Source organism: Lepidochelys kempii, chromosome 3 (genome assembly GCF_965140265.1).
Source record: "Lepidochelys kempii isolate rLepKem1 chromosome 3, rLepKem1.hap2, whole genome shotgun sequence".
In the NCBI taxonomy this organism is placed as follows: Eukaryota; Metazoa; Chordata; order Testudines; family Cheloniidae; genus Lepidochelys; species Lepidochelys kempii.
The window spans coordinates 151,734,968-151,757,416 of record NC_133258.1 but is presented as its reverse complement, the minus strand read 5'-3'; the positions used below and the strand labels follow the sequence as shown (position 1 = coordinate 151,757,416).

The following is a 22,449-nucleotide window of genomic DNA, read 5'->3' as shown; positions in this document are numbered from 1 at the left end:
GCTACACATTGGCAAGGGTCAGCCTGCCTGCCGCCAAAGGTTATGCTATATCCCAGTCTTCATCCTAGTACACAAAGCCAGGAACAAGCAAAAGATGAATTCAGAAGATAAATGTCCAAGAAACATGGAGAGAGAAAAAAAATGGAGCATAACATGAGAACAACCTTGGCTGGCTGTTCTTGCTGTAGGAAAAACTTACAGGTTCTGATATTTGAGTGGCTACGTTGCCCCTCCGAGGCATGGGGACCACAGAGCAGCTCCTCCACCTCCTGCCTGGCCCCTCAAAATGCCAAGAAGTCTCACCCCCCTGGAGCTCCAGCACAGGGTCTCAGAAGCGAGACACTATCCTGCTCCACACATGACAGAGGAGATGAAGCCAATGACTTGTGGGAGCAAAGGGGTCGATCAAGGCCTTTTAAATTAGACTAAGCTCTACAGAAAAGTAACCCACGGCCAGTAGAGAAGTGGCAGACCTGGTACAACTCATCATCATGTACTGTACCTGCTCCACCCCCACCTCCCCACAGGAGACAGAACAGCTGGACAGCCACCCAGTGCAGGGGAACTGGGCTGTATGCAGGGTTTTGGGTTTGACTTTTGTAAGTGACTGGAACAAGAAGTTTATTTAAACACCATAAAAGTCTCATCTTGGGGCAAGTTTTATAGTTCATGAGGAATTAAGCTTTAGCTCAGGAGGGAGGAAGGAAGGTCCTGGGAAAGCACATTCCTGCATCCCAGCGTTAGAAGTAGCATTAGCCAATCGTCCGTGGCCTGGGAGGGAGGCAGAGAGAGCAGTAATTTAGAAACAAAGAGGGAGGGAGAAAGAATTTGCTAGGAATAAAACTTCAATACAAGTTACAAATTATTACCTCCCCACTATCCAAACACATGCAGTAGATATCATCCCCTCTCATTGGGGCAACAATTCTGGGGGGGAAAAGGGGGGGGTGAAAGTGCCTTTCAAACTCACTTACTGTGTCAGTGGCTGCATTATAGCTCCTTCCATCCTAGGGGCACTATAAAATGTCAAGGAATTAAAAGCCTCTCAACTGCCGTCCCCTCCCCCAGGGCAAGTAGGCAAATGTTCTTAGATTGTTAGGTCTTTTGGGCAGGTCATATGCCCTGCTCCATGCTTGGAAAAGCACCACAAACGTGGGACATTAAGACGACACTTATTCCCTTTTAAATGGTGGATAGAGAGAGGCAGAGGATGAAATCCTAGCTGTACTGAAGTCAATGAAAGCTGTGGCCTGGATATCACTCAGAGTGGTTAAATGACTTGCCCAAAGTTACATAGCAAGTCCATTTTAGAGCCATATAAGGCTCTCAGATACCACAGAGATGAACACAATAGATACATAGCAAGCCAGAAGTCCCAATTCTTAAGTCCCCTGCTCTAATCACTAGGCTGCCTGTCCTCCTGAAGCCAAGAATAGAACCAAGTAGTCCCAATTCCAAGTCCTCTATGTTCCCTGCCTGTTGCTGAATGCAGTAAGGTAGCTTTGGTGGCCGTTTGCCATAGGAACCTTAAGGCCAGATTACTGTCTACTGCCGGTCATGACTTCTGCGTGTGCATGGGGGAATTCATAAATCCAAAGTTTAACAAAAACGAGGCAAGGGGAAATGAGCCTTTTCTGGGCTGCCCGATGAACTGGCACTAGATGGTTCATCTCTCCAGGTCTGGCCCACAAAGCGTTGCTAAGACACTCACTTCTTTTAAAAAAAAAAAAAAAAAAAGTAGAGAGCAAAGTACAAGGAACTTTCCCTTCCCAGTTACAGAACACACCCTGAACTGGACTAAGTTCACAGACAGGTTGGGCAGGGTATAGTCCATGTCAATAATGAAAGACCTATAATCACAGGCTGGGGGAGAGGCACCTGCAATCTGCCCTGACGCTTAATTTACCCAGTGTTATCTATGTTAAGTCATCAGTAATTAAGGAGAAAAGATCCAAGCGGAATCATATGTTGATGGCAAGAGGACCAAATTGGGAAATTGACACCATCCACATAGCAGCTTGCTCAGTATCCAGCATGACAATCTTCAGTGCTACACAAGGTGACCAGACAGCAAATGTGAAAAATCAGGACGGGGTGTGTGTGTGTGGGGGGGTAATAGGAGCCTATATAAGAAAAAGGCCCAAATATTGGCACTGTCCCTATAAAAATCGGGACATCTGGTCACCCTAGTGCTACATGAAGAGAATTAAAATCATGCCCACAGCTACAATCAGTGCAGCAACCCTGGGCTGTCAGGACCAAGCCCCTCCTATCAGCTGTTTGAATGTTAAGCATTGTAGAGCATTGATTCTAAAGCCAAATTATGTCCCTAGAAAATGCAAAGCTCCCACTGGCCTGCTAATCTAGGTATTTATAACACCTATCACTGTTTCAGAGTAACAGCCATGTTAGTCTGTATTCGCAAAAAGAAAAGGAGTACTTGTGGCACCTTAGAGACTAACCAATTTATTTGAGCATGAGCTTTCGTGAGCTAGAGCTCACTTCATCGGAGTTCATTGAGCTCATGCTCAAATAAATTGGTTAGTCTCTAAGGTGCCACACATACTCCTTTTCTTTTTACCTATCACTGTAGTAGCTCAGCATCTTGTAAATTTTTATCGAGCCATTGAGTGGCTACAAAGACCTGAGTTCTGTCTTCTCTCCCACTCTGTAAGACAAGTTAGCAGTATAAGAATTTCATTTAATTCTTTGTATTCTTATTTCTCTCTGCTCTTCCCTCCAAGAGAAAGCATCTGGGTTCACTGTAAAAAGACCTTACTGTTAACTTCAAGCTCTCAACTGCCTATTACTAGGGGATACTTGAGCTGAGGGCCTCAATTCCAATCTCAGTCACCTGCCTGTACACATATGCACACTGAGGGCCACCATGTTAGCTCTTAACTAAGATGCCAGATCCTTGGTCCCCCACAGAGACATGTCCAGACAAAAGACAATGCTAGAACACCAGAGATTCACCCAGCTGCTCTTAACTCACCAGGTGATGTAAAACCACCTGTCTGCAATCATTGTTTTACATATTACAAAGAAAATCCCCTTGTAATCACTGAACTTTAATCATACATAACATACTAGGCCAATTCTTAGTCCCAACGAAGTCAGTTGCAAAACCCTAGAGACATCAATAGAGATCAGATTCTTGCTAACCTTGTTGGATTGACAAAATTGTCTTTATCCACTCACCTTGACCAGTCTGTTTCCAAACCAAAAATAAAAAATTCAGTTGAATCTCAAACAAACAATCTCTGCACAGCATATGTTGAATAAGCTTCTTCATAAGATCCACCAGCAATTCTCCACCCTGCACACTTGATAACAGCTGTGGCCATTCTGTCTGCAGCCTTGGCATGCAGTGAGCTTGCAGAAATGGCTCTCTCACCTCCTACATTAAAGAGGAAGCTGTCTATCAATGCCTTGGTATTGTTACCGGGAAACAAGTCAGGATGGAATGAGAGAAAGCTGTGCCCACGATTTTCAGTGAATGAAACACACACAGAGTGGAAAGATAACATTAAGGGTCTAACAAAAACAAGCAAAATGTGTTGACAAGATTTCATTCTTCAGAAATCAGCAGGCCTCTATATTTCAGCAGAGCATGAACAGAGGGACTGAAACCACCTGAAAAGAAATGCTCAGCAGCACTAGCATTTCATAGCAAAATTGTCTGCAAATAAACCAGCGTAACTAGCTAACACCACCACTGTTTGACTCTCTGTTATAATCTAAAGCAACATTGACACCTTTTACAAGCCGTGATTTTAAACCCCCAGAGTGTTGTGTTAGGCTTCGGCCATTGAAACGGGTTTGATGAGAGGTGATGCTCTTGCAACCAACCAAACAGGACTGTTTGAGAGCCCAAATCAGAACAGACTCTACCAAGTTTCCTCCAAAGCTGCATGGCCATCTATTACAATTTATCATTTGTATTGTGATAGCCTCTAGGAGAGCCCCAGCCATGGACCAGGCCCCCACTGTGCAAGGTGCTGTACAAACAGAATACAAAAAATGTCCCTGCCCCAAAAGTTACAACCTAAGGGCAGCTTCTCTTGCAACAGAAGGTATTCGCCTCCTGATCAGAAGAGGCGCTGAGAGGTCCTTTCCCTGCTGCTGCCACCTGCAACAGCACCCACTCCTGCATTTCATTGCTCAGAAAGCATCAGGTCCTCCAATTCTTAGTCTGTTATACCTCCTGTCTGTCCCATCTGCCCACAGGACAGAACAGCACAGCGAAGTGAGGAATTTTCCAGTTCCAGGGAACCGAATTGAGCAATTTGTTTCCTTCTATGGAAATTGTATTCCCTGAAGTATTTGTTTCTGGCCCTGCTTATCCAGCATGAACCCTCTCCCCAGATCCCAGAGGGAGAGAGAGGAGACATAACCCTGCTGCTGTAACTCCAACATCCTTCAGCAGAAATCCAAGAGGGACCCTTGTATGTTATGACCTTCTCCTTGAATTTCCATGCAACATTTAAGGAGCCAGGAAAACAGAACAACAAGGGACTGTTCACCGATATTTGATAGAGTCCCTGAGAAGCAATAGCAGCTAGACAGCTGAACTCAAGACTTGCAGGATCCTGGGAATTCCACCCCAGTACCTGTGGGAGCTCTAAGAGCCCCTCTCCCACCCACAAGGTCCTGGGAATTCCCTCATCACCTATCTCCATGAGCCATTCTCCTGTAGACAAGTCTCACTGTACCTGCTGAATTGAATCAAGCTCAGATCCAAGAGTTCACTTATCTATTTTCATCTTGTTACATATGAGGAAGGATGGGGGGGGGGAGAGAAGAGATACAAATCAAATCTAGGTCCTCTGCCTGCCTCTGCAACAGACTTGCTGTGTGATCTTGAGCAAGACACTGATTCTCTGTTGCTCTTTTCCCCCCCACTCTGAAAAATGGAGGTGACACTTCCACAACCCTCTCCCAAAAGGCAAGGGAAGTTGATCTGTGTTAGTGCTGTGTTTTGAGATCCTTCAAGTCCAGGCATTATTACAAGAATAATAAATTAGCCCATTTTATCCAAGGATTGCTGAGCTCTATCATCCCCATTTCACAGATGGGGAAACTGAGGCATAGAGTGACTAACCCGTTTATATCATGACAGTGGCAGAGTCTGAAGAAGGCTATTTTAATAGCATGTTCATCTGTAACCAAATCCTATGTATCTCTAGGAACCGATCCCATGAACCTCCAGTGCAGACGTATCGGAGGGGTCAGAGTTATCCTAGCTAATGTACCTCTATTGGAGGCACAGTTTAGGGAGTCCTTGATGCATAAAGCTATCACAGCTGCTGTATGCCCACCACATAACCGCATGCACAGCAGAGGCAGTACAGGGGTCCAGAGTTATTGCAGCTATTGAGCGATTCAAAACAGAATTTCAATGACATGTTCAATGACTAGCAGGCAATTTCTATTGGGAAGTGGCTGTGATTGGAAGTCAGATCCTTTGAGTTGCAGTGGCCTGGAGTATGGTAGATGCGCTACATGTGCCTGTTGCCATCGAGGTGGAAGACCCCTCAGACACTCTAAAAATTATGCTGCCAAGCCAGCCTGACCGTCCAGGAAGGGAGGCTGCAGGGAAATGTGTCAAGGACAAGGCAAGCCATACCCAGCCTCCCCTGGCTTGTGCATTGTGTGGGATCCTGTCAGCAGAAGGTTCCCACTACACGTCTTTGGCTGCAGCTCTCCCTCCGCCCATGATTCTTCACTCTTCTCAGTGACTCCCCATCCACTCGGAAAGAGAACGATAGATTCCAGGCATTCACTGAGCATTTCTTCATCTGGAGCTCTGTGGGCCACTTGTCTCATTCCTGCTGGGAAAGTGCCTGGAAGGTTGTTTTCTATTTTATTCCCCGGGCACCCTCAAAGACTTGTCTGTGATCTGGATTCCCTCCAAAGCCTGATCCGCTGGCTCCTTTCAAGTGGATTTTTAAACACAGGGATGAGCAAGCTGCTGTGGATGAAATAACTGACTCAGACCTCCACCACTCCCAGGAACACCTCCCACCCTTCTCTATCCCTAATACCCATCTCTCTAATTAAACCTTTAATGGTTATTTACATAATTTTCTCCCTCCCCTTCAATGTTCTTACACACTGAACTTCTTGATCCCAGCTGGGGCTAGCATAGCCAAAATGCTATACAAGTCTTCTGACTAGTCAAGGATGGGAGTGGGCATCTTTTGCTGTTTTTGTCTATGAGGGGACTCAGGAGATCAAAAAGCCCTCAGGCTGTAGACCATCTTAACTTGAGGGCACAGGGCAGATGCCCGTGAGAGCAGGGAATGTTACAGAGGCAGCAAGGTCTTTGTTGCACTTCCCTCTTCCTACCATCATCTGATCTAAGCAGACAACACACAGACAAAAGGGAAGGGATGAAATGTAACAAGCGCAAGAGGATATTAGCAAGGCAATTAGCACTCTAGCAGAGCAACATTTTTCAGGGGAAGTTTATTTGCTGAAAAACGTAGTTTGGATCAACCCAGAACTATGCATGAATTTGATTTTTCTTGGGATTGTGTGTGTGTGTGGGGGGGTCCCCTTTATAAGATTTATCCCAGTGGTTAGGGTACTTGTCTGGGATGTGGGAAACTGAGGCTTGAATCACCAGTCCGGAGCAGGGACTGGAACTCAGGTCTCCTGCACCCCACCCCATTGTGAGTGCCCTAACCAGATTATAGGCTATGCTATGGTGGGTTGCACTCAGTCTCTCCAGTTGAAGCTAATCCATTTTGTATAAATACTTAAACATTCACTGTGCCAAAGAGTGTGAGAGAGTGTATAGCCTGGGGATTAAGACACTCACCTGGGAGGAAGGAGATGTGGATTCAATCCTTCCTCTGAATCAGGCTAAAGGTTATAAGGGTAGGAGGATGGGGGCGAAGAGATGGACCCAAACAGTTGTCAGCCTGAAATTAATTTTACTGATCTGTGGACAAATTCTTAACATTTCTGGAACTGAACCAAATATTTTGCCCGATTTTTTGGTTTGCTGAATGAACAAAAAACATTATTCATGTAGCTCTAGTTGGCTTATCAGTTAACTCCATAGAGTTTCCTTGATTTGATTTTTACTAAACACATCTTTGACATCAGAGTTTCCAGGTCTTTGGGGAAATAGGTGCATTCAGGGTGGAATTTGGTTCATAGGAGACAGACAGACATACTTGGAACCTCCTCTCTGGCCCAGTGCAACAAGATCAGGAGATAAGCCCTCTCCCAAATACCATGCAACTGATTGGTAGTCCCAGAAATCAGCAGCAAAGAGGAACCTGCACAGATGACATGGAATCCAGTCCAGAGCTGTCAAAGGAGCTGAAGTAATGGGAAAATAAGTAAGAAACTAAAGAAAGCAAGTTATTAATGGAGAATGGTTGCTAAACAGGAAGATCTTACAGTTTGAAATGTGCAGCTAGAGCTATGGGCTACCATCAGTCTTGTTCCAGCCCTGTTTCAGGTAGGAATGGAATATCACTAGAAAGAAGTTTCTGAAACCATTAAAAAGCCATCAGGGAGCAATCCCTCCTGTAGTATTCACTTCTGAGAAATCCGGGGTAACACCTCCATAGTCCAGGAGACAGCAAAAAACACTGCCTGAAAACCACAGCGCCATAACATAAGGAGTCAATTGTGAACTCTCTCCATAGCACAAACATGAGGCATTCATTCATTCCCACAGAGTCAGCATTGATCTATAAGCTGCAGCCCTGTATTACACATTTCAGTATCATCCATTTAAGTCAGGAAAACATTTCCAGGGGATTGAAAGAACCAGCTACAGTGAGTTGTGGATCTATTCTGGATCATATCATGGCATCATGCATTGGGATAAAGGCTCAATAAGCCAAGTAGTACTGTAACTTGGCTTATATTCTTCTTTCTCCACGCACGTCACCATATTAATAAAATTCCCTGCAGATGCTCATAGACAACCACAGCCACGCCCAGTCTCATACCATCATTCATACAAACAGACCCCTATGTAAACACTGCATGCCACACACCCTCATGCGTCCGGCTACACAGTCATATCAAAGCTGCTTAACAGGAGTTGCTCTGTTGCATCTGTGGGAGCAGAGGTGAATGGAAATCTCCATTACAATATGTTGGTCCCATGCTGCCAAGAATTGCAGCAGTCTATTCCACTTAATATACCCACCACCATGGCCCCTTAAGGAGGGGGGAAAGCAAGCAAGAGGATAACAAAAGAGGATTTTAAGCAAGCAAGCAAGAGGTGAACACTGATTTTCTTTTTGATTGCTCAGCCTTTAATCCACGTGTCTTATTAAACTTTCATACTCGTAAGAGAAATAAATAATTCAGAGGTCTGGCAGAAAAACTTGTGGCCCTCTGGGCTGGGATTCCAGTACTGCTGAGGTTTGGTTTTGGTTCCCAGAATAAATAAGATGACAACAGGCGAGTGCAAAGTGTTGCTCCTTTTGCTCAAGGATCTCAAAAGGACTTCAAAGATTAAACTAACTATACCTCTCTGACTGCACCCCTGTAAGACAGGCGTGAGAGCGAGCGTGTCTGACAGATGAGCAGAGATGAAGGACCAGTCTTCTGAGAGAGTTCAGCTACTGTTTAGGCATTAAAATAAGGGGCTAGATTTTTTTTTTTTTTTTTTTAAAGAGCCCAGGATGTTGAAACTGCTCTTTTGAAAATCCAGCCATAAGTGTCACAATGGGAGTTGCTGGGTGCTGCGCTCTTAGAAATCTGTGCCTAATTGCCAATGCTGAGCACCTGCCAACCTGTGTTGGAACTCTGTTGAAAATCTGGGCCCTCATAACTTTCCCAAAGTAAAATAGCAGGGCAGTAGCAGAACCAGAAATGGAGTCCAAAAACCTCGATCTTTACTCTCCTGCTCTTATCACTACACTTCTGAGAGAGTTTCACACCAGCTCTTTTCTGTCCAAACTAACTGAAGCATCTTAAAAATAAATGAAGCCACTAAAACAAACTGGCCACCGTTCATCTTTATTTTAATTCCACCTACGAAGAATAGCCAAATTAGCTTCCTGAAGCGTGATACCGTCTGGTTGCCTTAGGCCCAACGTTTATGTGCAAAATCTAAAATAAATAGAAGGGATATCATGATTTGTTTTTCTTTTACTGAAAACTTTTGTTTGGACGTAAATATCTCTCAGTAGTGTTTCCAGCCCAAACAGTGCATGCCTTAGTAGTGTGTGAAAGACTGATAGTGAAATGGACAGGTAGTAAAACTGACCGAGTTTGTTTCTCTTTCTAAACTGATGCAGTTAGTAAACAAGCAGCTTAAAGAGTGAAGAATAACTTCAATTTCAAAAATTCTTCCAGATTTAATTGTCTAATGTTCTATAATTTGATGGGACTATATTTAATAGGACAATGCTTTTTTATAGCACAGAGACATAGGCCATAGTAAATAAATACCAACAGGTATCAATGCATAATTTGCAAAAAATGCTTTAAAGTAATCTTTTAAATCTGAATTTGTTGGGGCAACTTTTTTCAGTTTGTCCTAAAATTGTGATTCAGCCTCTTGGCTTTTACTAGAATCTGTACATCACTGACACACATATTCCCTCAACCCTACCTTCAAGTCTAGGTTAAAAAAAAAATTGTCGTTCATAGACTGATCCTCAAGTCAGACACTAACCACAAAAATTCACAAATCACAGGCTTCCTAAAGGTCCCAAGGATCCCCAGTTGGTCCAAGGGAAGACTGGAGAACCTGGAAACAGATTTTGCAAAGCTTAAAGGAATATGGAAAAAACTACATCAGGAGGACTGAATGCCTCAGGGGGCTAGTAATGGGATACAGAACCTCTCCCCACAAGGTCAGTGGGCCAAAATCAGCTGCAATAATGACCATCTGATGGCTGTTCATATGAAATGAGTTGGAAGAATCTGGTCAGCTCCTAATGAATGAATGAGATGCTGCATAAAGAATAAATAATATTGTGTGATAAGGTAGCACCCAGGGCCCCAATCTGCATTAGCAAGGCACATATAGGCAAACAAGGCCCCTGCTCCAAACAGCCCACAATCTAATTACCATCACAATTGTAACTAATTGTCCTGTTGCTAGCAAAGGATGAAATTGAATAGGGAGACTGAAGGAGACTCTTGGTACTGTAGGTCAGATGGTGGTAGTTAACCTTGTTATTGTCCAAGCTACACTGATTCTGTGGATAAACAGAGGACTTCGGTCTTCAGGGTTGTCTGTTTAGCACCTTCTACCAGAACTAAAAATTCACTTGAAGGAAAAATGAAAACAAAAAACCATGCTCACTTGTGAAGCTGCCCAGGCTTTGGGAAAGATAAGTTTCCCAGCTAGTGAAGTAGAGTTAACTGATTAACATGGGAGCCAATAGAGATACACTGGCCCCAGTTCCTCATACACCTTTCTTTTCAAGTGAATACTGTGTCCTGCTTTTAGGGAGAGAGAGGGGAAAAAGAGGCACATCAAATCAAGTCCCTTCTCATTTTATTAAAGAATCAGATTGCTATAAAATATTTTGTTTTCCTACCAGTAGATAAAATTGCACCTTTAAAATGTTTTCCCCAAAAAGCCATTCATAAGCAAATGCTTAGTTTCCAGTTTATGTTCTTCAGTCAGAATGTTTTAGTTCTAGTAAAATAAACTCCCAAGAAGTGGGAGGAGAAAAAACTCCTTACCCTCATGTCTTTTACCTGCTAGCACATTGCAATATCCTGGCAGCTGTCTAAGTCAAGGGCAGTCAGAGCAAGGGTGAAGTGATAGATACAGTATTTATAAAAACTGCCTCTGTAAGGGATTTGGGGTTTATTTTATTTTTTAAATGAAAAGTTCTTGTGTTATTTTCAGTTTATCTGGCATGTGCTTGGGCTTCATCAGCTGCTGAGACAATCTTTTCCAGAGAGCTGAAATTTACAATGCTTCTCCACGCACTTCCAGTGGATTTCAAAACAAACACAGCTATATGATCATGCCTCTTGGTAGCCAGAGCTAGGTAAGGTTACATGTTCCAATACATTTAGAAAGAAGCTGCAGAGCTAGACATAATGAGGCATGCACACAACATTGGTTAAACCACAAAGCGCCAGCCTAAAGCAATGCCTCTGACACCAGTGGGAAAAGCCGGAGGGAAAAATCAGAAAGACGACTCTCTGCTTGTCCTTAGCCCACCTTCCTATACATGGATATTGCATTGATCTCCCATATTATGTGATGCCTATTCAGGTGATTCCTGCTCACCCACCCCACCACTCAGCCTGCCAAGGACCAAATATGAGACCCAGGAGGAGAGACCAGAGCACAGGCAGCTGAATATGATGAGCGATGAAGGATTAGTTACATTTCCTTTATGTTCCTCTTCACACATCAGCAGTTCTGCCATAAACACCTTAAAATAATAAATAGGACAGCATGAGAGTAAATTGGAATCTAAAAAAAGTTAAGCTCCCCACTTCCAACGATGAAGTTGAGAGATGTGGCGGCACTGACTCAGCAACACCTTGGGCTTTTCCTTTTAATGGGGATGCTTTATAATCTCTGGTCTCTTGAAATTATCTGGTCACAAAAGGGAGTGGGGCTTCCAACAGAGCATTTCCAGTTGGGCCCAGAGACTCTGGAAATCGCTCTGTCCTCCCTCCCTCACTTCATCACCTTGGTCCAAAATAGCCCTAACCTGATGACCTTCTGGACATGCTGCAAAGCCACCACTTATTTGACAGGGGTCTGGGTTTTTGTTTTTTGTTTTTTTTGGGGGGGGAGGGGGGGAGAAGTTTGATTGTATGTTCCTGGAATAGAGAAGGAGTGGGGAAGAGAGGGACTTTCCTGTTGCTTTGTTTTATTGGCTGGCTGAGTTCAGAGTTATTTGACTAGGATTATTTAATGATGCTGGGTGGTCATCATGTCCCTGCAAATTTAGTTAAATGTTAGGGCAGCTAAAAGCTTTGTGTGGGACTAGTTTTCATTGTTGTTTAACTCTAACAAAATGATAAAATCAATCATACATCCACAGACACTGGAGTCCATGGGGAAAACTGCATGGGTGTAAGAGGATGAACAGAACTCAGAACCATAGGCTCTGCCAGTAGAGATGACTAAATACCAGCTGCACTATACCAGCCAGGAGATGGCATAATGAACCCCACATTTGACACAGACATATGTAAGCACTGGCAGATCTGATATAATCCATCCAGAAGGGTCAGTCAGGACTAGCTGCATTTGGGTATCTTCAGCAAAGTTATTCTTGGGAGAACCTAACCCTCCAATCTCTTTCCCTTAATGCCTCCAAATCCTTTTAAATCTCATCTCCTGGCCTTCATCTTCTCTGCAGGTCAATATGGTCTTGTAGCAGCACATGCCAATTATACATTAAATTCAGGATGGTCCCCTGAAGTGCACCAGCAATTCGAGGCCCCCTCCACTATGAAATTTCCATAGACTCTTGGGGCAAAGGTATATTCACACAAGCCACACAGGGCATCAATACACACATAAGCAGGCCTGACAACCCATCCAGTAGATGGCAGTGCTGCAGATTCATAGAAACAAATGTTGGGCTGGAAGGGACCTCAAATACACGTGTTACAATGTTTAAAATTAGACAGTGTAAATCCCATGTTTCTATCCTTCACTCACTCCTCTTTATATTCATAAAGCACCCCTTGTGCAAGATAAAAGGGGCTCGACCAAACTGATAAACAGAGAAGCCCAAATCAAACCAATCCTGTTCAGTTTTATAAACTGATAGCAAATCTTAAAGAGCTAAGCAAGATGCTACTGATATACTGGCTCCTAGAGGTGGAAGTGAGCTACTTGTATCAGGAACTTGCAAAGAGAGCAACCTGGTAAATAAGAAGTCAAGAGATCACGTGAACAGCAGAGAGCAAAGCCAGATCCAACTCTGTTAGGTAAGCACCAAAAACCTTACAGTTCTCTTACTTCTCTCCAGGAACCCAAGGTTGTTCTCAGTGAAGGGCTGCTATGGAAAGCTATAGTAAGCAGACTATGTTAGATGCGAACTTCTTCATTAGGAGCTTAAACAGGAAGACCTGCAAAACAAAGCCTACCAGTCACTGAGCAGAAGTGAACCAGAATTAGGAACTGAATTGTCAGCAACTAGCATAGTAATAACAGGTTTCAGTCTGGCTAGACTCACAAGGTGGTGTCAGTGACAGCTTAACTGAATGTCAGACAAGAGTTCAGGCTTCATAGCAACTCCAAGGACATGGGCGTCCTTTGAAGGGTACAGAAGAGTCCTGTGCTGTTTCAGAAAGTTCAGCATGGGTGACCCTAGAGGCATCAAAACTAGGGGGGAAAAAAAACCATTCAAAGCAACCCAGTTTTATCTGTGCCAGGTTTAAGAAAACAGGAAGGGCATCTGCAAATTTCAGAAATCACACACATATAGCAAATAAAGATGCTGCAATGCAGATGCCAGGATAAGATGTGATTCCATAGGCTTGCTCTACGCTCGAAAATTAGGTCCGTTTAACTATGTTAGTGGTGCGAAAAATCCACATCCACGAGCAGTGTAGTTAAGCCGACCTAAGTCCCCGTGTAGACAGCAGCTTTGTTGACGGAAGAATTCTTCCATCTCTCAGGGAGGTAGATTACTTACACTGATGGAGAACCCTTCCCATTGGCATAGGCAGTATCTACACTGAAGACTGACAGGGGCACAATTGTAGCACTGTAGCATTTTAAGCATAGAGAAGCCCAGTGCCTAGTGCAAAATAAAGCAGACCCTAAAGTAGAGTCTTATGGAACATAAGTAGTAGCTGGGGTCAGTTACTCTGGACTGTTTCAATTCCAGGGATAAATTGGGGACTTCAGTCTGAGGATTTAGTAAACTGGAAAACAATAACTGGATGAAAATCTACATGTACTGACCAGTCATGTTGACCAAGAGAGTAGACAGGGAGATGCAGCTGATAATCATTTAACCTAATCAGTAGTCAGCAGAGAAGAGAGAGAAGTCAAGTTGTTATGGATACCCCCACCAAGCGAACAGTCTGGCTGCCAGGAGGAAGGTCAGCAGGAGGCAAATTCACCCCAGTGTTTGATAGCTTTATCCACATTCTCAGCTAAACGTGCTACACCAACCACTAAGTTTCATGAGCAGACAGAGAAAGTTGCTGCTGCATAGAGGTGAATCAATAGTCCCAAACAGAGGGAGATCCAGCCCTTGTAGTAAAGTTACCAAGACAACATTTTCTCCAGGGCATCCTAGCAACCAATCAGTCAGGGTTTCTTTCCTGCTCTGGGATTAGTCAAGTAATTTACAACTTCACCTCGTACTTGTGGCAGCTCTTTCACCTCCCTGAGAAGGCTCAAATATCCTACACAATGATAGAAGGACAGCAACACCTCCAGCTAAGTAATGCAATGAGGCAAATTGTTTAAAGCAGAGTAGTAAAAGAAACTAGATCACTGAAATGCAAAGTAAGCAGCACCTAGACAGCTGGCCTGTGCCCACTAGAGAAAGCAGCAAATCAGCATTATCTTTTAAAGAGAGAACAAATGAACAAGAAAGTTTAGGGGAAAATCCTACCTTGGAAACTACACCATGTACCCACTTCTCATCCATGGAAGACAGACTACCTGCCTAGTGTCTGAAAACCCACTACCCCTTGGACATGTTCTCCCCCAATGACTCTCTCAGATCCTCTTGCAGTTCAGCAATGTGACTGCAGCTCATGTGCACCACCGCCCCAGCACACGGAACAGCGCTCTGAAAAAGTCAATGAAATGTGGTCACAGGGTGTCTGAATGAGCGATTTCACACAGTCATTCACCCTGTTTTAATCCACTTTTCCCGTAATGGCTTACATTGAGGATTCAGAGACTGTCTGAATCAAGTAGCAGGAGTGAAAGTTAGGAACCTCAGACTGTCATACAGCTCAAGACAGACCAGTACAAAAGTCACAGATCCCAATACAAACAGACACTATGATTACCTTTGAATTTGATATGGCAGCTCAGACCCTTCTCTAACTAACGCATAATTGTATTAGTTATAGTAACATTTTGTCCTATCCCAGACTTACATTCATACCCCTATGAGGTAGCTAAGTATTTTTAAACTCCATCCATGTGTATATATGGTATTTTATTATATGCTCTAACCTTTATTTAATAGAGAGGTAAAATGAGACTCAAAATGGTTAAGAGACTTGTCCAGAACAATGCAGCATAACTGGTACAGCTGGGAACAGAACCTATTCTCAATTGGCCACTCCACTCCCTGTCCTCTGCCTCTCCCTCCCCAATTCTAACCACTTGACAATATTTCAGACATGGAAATGATATTGAGGAGTCAGGACTCCTTGGTTCTAGGTCTCCTTCACCTGCACTAATCACTCGACCGTATCGGAGACGAACTGTTTTCAGACTCAGTGGTCAACTTCCTACCTGCAACTTGGTTAACATTGAATTAGACCTTCTTGAAAGAAGCATGTGTCAGATATTCTAATAAACCTTTTAGATTAGGCACCATCCTTCCTCTTCCTTACCCAGGCTGAATCTACATATGCAGCACAACACACAACAAAGTGCCACCAACATTAAACATTTTGCACATTTGCTTTAGTAGCTGGTGTGTAGCACTATTTCTCTGCAGTACTCAAAAAGCTGTCAGTGGGTAAAACACAAGAAAATATCAATTAAAAATTTAACTCCTTTCAGCCATGAGTCTGGAATCTTATTTTTATAAGCAGGTTCTGATTTGATTGACAGAAGTTTTATTCTTGTAACAATTCAAATCATTAACCTACTTTTGTCCCCCGAAGTGCAAAAAATCAAGCCACTGAATAGATGCACCTACCTTTGGATGCTATACTTTAGAGGTTGCTGTATAGATGTATCTTTTTTACCAGTTTATCACCATTAAGTTATTCACAAATGAGTTTTACCAACTTCCCTGGCCAGTTTACTGTGAATTGTTACCAGATGCAGCAACACCGCCCTCTGTCTGTCACTGAGAAAATGGCATTTTATGGCACTGCCTACCCTTCCAGATCTACCAATATATTTTATCTGAAACGAATCAACATCTATTCGCCACTTGCTTAAAAGCAGTTTAAAATCTGATGGCTTTTAAAGATGTTGTTGACAGCAATCTATCCCTTCTACAGTCAACTGCAATATTATTTAAAAATTGCAGAACATGAAATGTTTAACCTTTTAAAGTAAATGACAAGTCACTTTATTTCAAACACCTTGATATTTTTTAAGATTGCCCTCTTCAATCATCCTTAATACAAAAGCCAATTAGAGCTCTTACCAGCTTCCTCCCCACTACACAGAAGCACTCGCTGGCTTTCCCCTTCCAGCTCCTGCAGCCAAGTGTTAATGTGGAAAAGGGATTTTAAAATAGAAAGGAGCAACAAATGCTCGAGATCTACTTTACATTTTTATTTTCCCCTCATGTTTTCCCAGCTGTTCTGTTCAGAAGACAATATAAAAAACCCAACTGCCTGCAAAGAATATTAAAAATAAAGAGACTTGAAAGCTGCAGTCCAAAGAGGAGGATGTGACTTTAGTTTGACTTACCAATTTTATCCAGCTGTATGTTTTCCTACTTGCTTTTTACAGCAGCTGAGCTCAGTGCTCAGGAACGTCCATCCTGTGTCAGAGAGCCAGGCAGGAGTACTGATCTCCACGCTGGATGTTACTGCGTGAGCTGCAGATGGGGTGGTTGCGTGTGTGTGTGTGTGTGTACACTGTATTCGGATAAAGATCAAGAACTGTTTCCCATTCCACAGCCCAGCTACAGTGCTACAAGCTTTAGGAGGCAGGGCCTTTCTCTGCTACTGTGCTACACTTTCTTAAAGAGACAAGCTCCAGCTTGACAGGCAGTACCAATGAACAGACTCTTGAAAAAAACCTGAATGGAATGGTGTTTGGAGCAGGAGAGGTGGGAGTTGGGTTCTCATTGTCTAAGACCTGGCTGATATCCATCAGGATATGAAATAGTTTCCTACATGGTTCATTAACAACAACAAGACTTTAGTCTTCCACGCAGCCTTTCATTCAACGCTGTCAGAGCATTTTTCAAAGGCGGGTAGGAATTATTATGCAGACAGGAAAGCTGAGACAGAGAGGTTGAGCTATTTGCTCAACATCACCTGGCAAATCTGTGGCAGAGATGGGACTAGAATGCAGGGGTCCCAACTCCAGGTACCTGATCTAAACACTAGAGCACACTAACCCCTCCCCCCACCCCAGTGAAGAATGGCTGACTATATACATACATGTTATCCAATTATCCAATCAGGGATGGCTGCAAGTGACTCACATTACATTGTCCTTAAAAGTATTTACTCCCTTGTAGGGTAGAGTATATTTTAACAAATGCAAACCTATAATTTCCCAGTTTCTTCACTCTCTCATTCTGAAAATAACTTTAGTCTGGTAGCGATCCACTGTTTCCAAGGGATTTTCTATTCCCCAGCTTCCCATCCAGGAGATGTGCGTGTTTTAAGTGTACCATACCTTAACATGGAAGGAGTTGCTCCCTCTGATGATTAGGGGGCAAAGCTGAGAGTCCAACCCCAGTAAAAGTTACAGACAGAGTAACACTATGTTTCCAACTAAAGATTATGTTTATCCTTCCTTTTGTTCTTTTCCTTAAATCACAAATATAAGTAATCCAGCCTGAAAGTACACGGTTTACTCTTTGTATATGGAAAGCACTGACTCTTTGTACAATAACTAAACAATAAGAAACCACCACCAACCAAAACAAATTACAAGAAAAAACTACATTAAAATAAAGTCTGATCGAGCCACAAAAAGGCAGGACATATTACAGTGAAAGAAAAAGCAACATCACCTGAAAAGCAATATCTTCAAAGGAACTAGTTAGAGGAGACAAAGTGGGGCCAATTCACGGCTGCCCTGTGCCTTGAGCAGTCATTTGCTCTAGTGCAGAGTGGGTGAACATCATGACTATTGCAGTGTGTTAGCATGTCACACCCATTTTGCACAATGGTGACAATTACAAAAGGTGCAGGGCACTAGTGACCCAGACCCTTCACAAATGGGCTCAGTGGATGCCAGCTAACCAGAGGGAAGGTGGGGTCTTGCACTGCAAGTTGAGAAGCCATCCAACCACTCTATGAAATTATGAACTTCGGCACTAATAGCCAAGTGTTAAGCCACCAGGGCCCATCATCATTCTTCTAGCCTGAGCTCTGCTACCAGCCTTGGCCGCATGCCGGAGAAAGTGTATATGATTTATACATTAAATTAGCATCAGTTACTCAGAGGGGAAAAAGGCCTTCCCATATCCCAGTTCCCACACCAGTGTGCTAGTCCTCTCCTCCCACAGTTTTCCCACTCCCCATGCCATTAGTCCCCTGCTCCCAGCCCCTCAGCTCCTCCTCCAAGCTAGGCAGTTTTCAGCAACTGCTGCTCTTCCCCTTCCCCTACCAGCTGTTCAGTGTGCCTAGCTCAAGACTCCTCCCCTAGCTCCCTTTGAGATCTCATTGGAGGTAAGGCACTGATTGACTAACAAGGGGAGAAGGCAGGGAGACCCAAGGTCCAGGACAGAGGGCCTGGAGCCAGAGATTTAGCAGGGAGGCTGGAAAAAAACCTGAAGCTTCTGGACAAAGGTCATGGGTTTGGCAGGTTTGCATGCTACTAAGTCTCCCTTCTCACCCTGGCACCTTGTACCGTACCTATGCTGTGTGTTTACATAAGAAACTGCATCTCAGTCTGCTCCTCATGAGAGGGAAACAAGAGACCATAGGGACCCCGACCAGGTTATACAAATCCTGCACGGGACTCTCAGTTTAGCACACAACTGTGTGCAATATGTACAGAACGAGATGGCAGAGCAGGAACATTGCCAAGTACAAATATTTGATGGGGATGGACACCAAAGATGGAGAAGAATTACAGTACTGAAGAGGGGTAACCTCCCATGAGAAGGGACGGAGGCTCCACTGCAAGGCACTTCTACAACCAGACTGGCCAAAACACCAGAAACTGCCCTGTAAGGGACAATCCTGCACTATCCCCATTCAGAGGGACTGGATGATCTGGCACGTCTCCATTTCCAACATTTATGTGCCTAAGCATGGATTTGAGCATCCAAATGTGGGATTTGGCTGTTCTATTAATAATTAGATCAGGACTCATGGGTTCTACTCCTGGCTTTGAGGCAGGGGGGAGAATGGTGTTTAATGGTTAGAGAAAAGGACTGGGACTTAAAGGTTCTGCTTTCTGTTTCCAGCTTTACCACTAACTCAATGTGTGACACTGGGAAAATCTTCTAACTGCTCTGTGGCTCAGTTTCCCCAACTATAAAATCATAGAATCATAGAATATCAGGGTTGGAAGGGACCCCAGAAGGTCATCTAGTCCAACCCCCTGCTCGAAGCAGGACCAATTCCCAGTTAAATCATCCCAGCCAGGGCTTTGTCAAGCCTGACCTTAAAAACCTCTAAGGAAGGAGATTCTACCACCTCCCTAGGTAACGCATTCCAGTGTTTCACCACCCTCTTAGTGAAAAAGTTTTTCCTAATATCCAATCTAAACCTCCCCCACTGCAACTTGAGACCATTACTCCTCGTTCTGTCATCTGCTACCATTGAGAACAGTCTAGAGCCATCCTCTTTGGAACCCCCTTTCAGGTAGTTGAAAGCAGCTATCAAATCCCCCTTCATTCTTCTCTTCTGCAGGCTAAACAATCCCAGCTCCCTCAGCCTCTCCTCATAACTCATGTGTTCCAGTCCCCTAATCATTTTTGTTGCCCTTCGCTGGACTCTCTCCAATTTATCCACATCCTTCTTGAAGTGTGGGGCCCAAAACTGGACACAGTACTCCAGATGAGGCCTCACCAATGTCGAATAGAGGGGAACGATCACGTCCCTCGATCTGCTCGCTATGCCCCTACTTATACATCCCAAAATGCCATTGGCCTTCTTGGCAACAAGGGCACACTGCTGACTCATATCCAGCTTCTCGTCCACTGTCACCCCTAGGTCCTTTTCCGCAGAACTGCTGCCTAGCCATTCGGTCCCTAGTCTGTAGCTGTGCATTGGGTTCTTCCGTCCTAAGTGCAGGACCCTGCACTTATCCTTATTGAACCTCATCAGATTTCTTTTGGCCCAATCCTCCAATTTGTCTAGGTCCTTCTGTATCCTATCCCTCCCCTCCAGCGTATCTACCACTCCTCCCAGTTTAGCATCATCCGCAAATTTGCTGCGAGTGCAATCCACACCATCCTCCAGATCATTTATGAAGATATTGAACAAAACCGGCCCCAGGACCGACCCTTGGGGCACTCCACTTAATACCGGCTGCCAACTGGACATGGAGCCATTGATCACTACCCGTTGAGCCCGACAATCTAGCCAGCTTTCTACCCACCTTATAGTGCATTCATCCAGCCCATACTTCCTTAACTTGCTGACAAGAATACTGTGGGAGACCGTGTCAAAAGCTTTGCTAAAGTCAAGAAACAATACATCCACTGCTTTCCCTTCATCCACAGAACCAGTAATCTCATCATAAAAGGCGATTAGATTAGTCAGGCATGACCTTCCCTTGGTGAATCCATGCTGGCTGTTCCTGATCACTTTCCTCTCATGCAAGTGCTTCAGGATTGATTCTTTGAGGACCTGCTCCATGATTTTTCCAGGGACTTTTTGAGGTGAGGCTGACTGGCCTGTAGTTCCCAGGATCCTCCTTCTTCCCTTTTTTAAAGATAGGCACTACATTAGCCTTTTTCCAGTCATCCGGGACTTCCCCGGTTCGCCACGAGTTTTCAAAGATAATGGCCAATGGCTCTGCAATCACAGCCGCCAATTCCTTCAGCACTCTCGGATGCAACTCGTCCAGCCCCATGGACTTGTGCACGTCCAGCTTTTCTAAATAGTCCCTAATAGATACCTTAAAACTAACCTACAACACTGGGGTGTTGTGAGGAGGAGTTAATTCATATTTGTAAAGTGCTTTCACAGCCTTGGAGGAAAGCAGCTATAGAAGACAGAGTTTGGCTATTATTAAGAGCTCCTGCTGCCTCCCTGAAGACAGAAAAGTGTTCTGTTTAGCAAGACAACAACCAATCCTATAGCCCTTACTCCCAGGGGTATCCCCATTGATAGGTGTCAATACACAAGCAGCAACCGTATACATTCAGGAGAAATGAATTATTTTAGATCAAGGGGTAACAATAAAACCAAGGAAAAGAATCTCTGAACAAGAGCTTTGTGTGTGTGTCTCCCTCTAACTCAAAAACTCTGTCTCAACATGGCAGCCACCTCTGCAGATAAGCAGCTTCCTTAGAAATGTAAGGGTGCAGAATAAAACAAATGAGGTCAACAAAGAAATCAAGGAACTACTTAGTTACTGAGGGATTGGGTCCAAAACTATATATATTTTCAGGTTCTATACTATGACAACAGAATCTATTATTCATGTATTTTTAGGATAACAGAATGTGAGTGAAATCATAGACCCATTGACTTCAGAATTTAACCCCATATTGCTTACTTTCTCAGCTGTTCCTGCTGCTTCCCAACCTGAAAATCACAATCCTGTGCTGAGGGCATTATGATCATTTCCTTAGTAATCAGGTTTGATAGCTCAGACAAGGGGTTATTAATCCAGATAGAGAAGAAACAGGATCATATCAAGTGATAAAGAAACAAAAGTTCAGTTGGGTCCATAGTGAAAGGAAAAGTCAGGGAGAACAGGCATTTTAAGATGATCAGTTATGCCATACACAAAAATAATTGATTCCACATTGAATGCCCTGTACAGGTTTCTGTGAAATGTCACATTGCCTTTGGAGATCTAAATTGTTTGTTCAGTCCATTCTCAAAACAAAGGGACGGGGCATTATTAATCTGAGAACAAAGGTGCCCATTGTGAATGGAGCTCCAGTGCCAGGCTCCCTGCTCCAACCAGCAAGGGGATTAAACACCACGGCTCTATGGCCAAGGCTGAGTGCCATGCCTCACACTATCACTCTCAGGCTGCTACCAGGCTCAGTGACCCTCTTACTGCTCAATCACTGCAGGCTACAAAACTAGCAAGTCTTTATTTTAATCGCTTCTCTGCAGAGACTGATTCTGCATGTCCCCCTTTCTAAAACACCATGCAGAGCTATGAGTGTCTCCTGGCTATGCTGTGCTGAGTACATGCAGAAAGGTTGGTACTGCACTGCCAGTGTGCATGACAATGCCAGTGAGGGTGGCATTATGTTTCACCATATTGCCACCAGAAGTATCAGTTCCCTTGGAAAGGGCAGCACTGGGAAATATATTGACAATACAGACATTCATATAGCTTCATTTAGTTACCTGAACTCTTTTTATTAGAGGTGTTGGGACGAATCCAAAAATCCAGATCTAAGGGTTTGATCCTGCTCCTATGGACTTTAATGGTGCAGGATCAGGGTCAAAATACCCCTGACTTTGGGAGGCTTGAGTTTCAGGTTC

General features: G+C 43.9%; 1 protein-coding gene across 3 annotated transcripts in view; it reads right to left on the bottom strand.

The window, feature by feature from the left end:
- The window catches only part of DAAM2 (dishevelled associated activator of morphogenesis 2), a 243,722-nt gene that overhangs the window by 198,802 nt on the left and 22,471 nt on the right, over positions 1 to 22,449 (bottom strand). The window contains exon 1 of one of the 3 annotated variants that reach the window (XM_073338565.1): positions 16,550 to 16,627. The exons of the other annotated variants lie outside the window; for them this stretch is intronic. The gene's annotated coding sequence lies outside the window, so the exon portion shown is untranslated. Of the gene's footprint in view, positions 1 to 16,549; positions 16,628 to 22,449 lie in introns of those variants that run through there. 3 annotated transcript variants of the gene reach the window in all.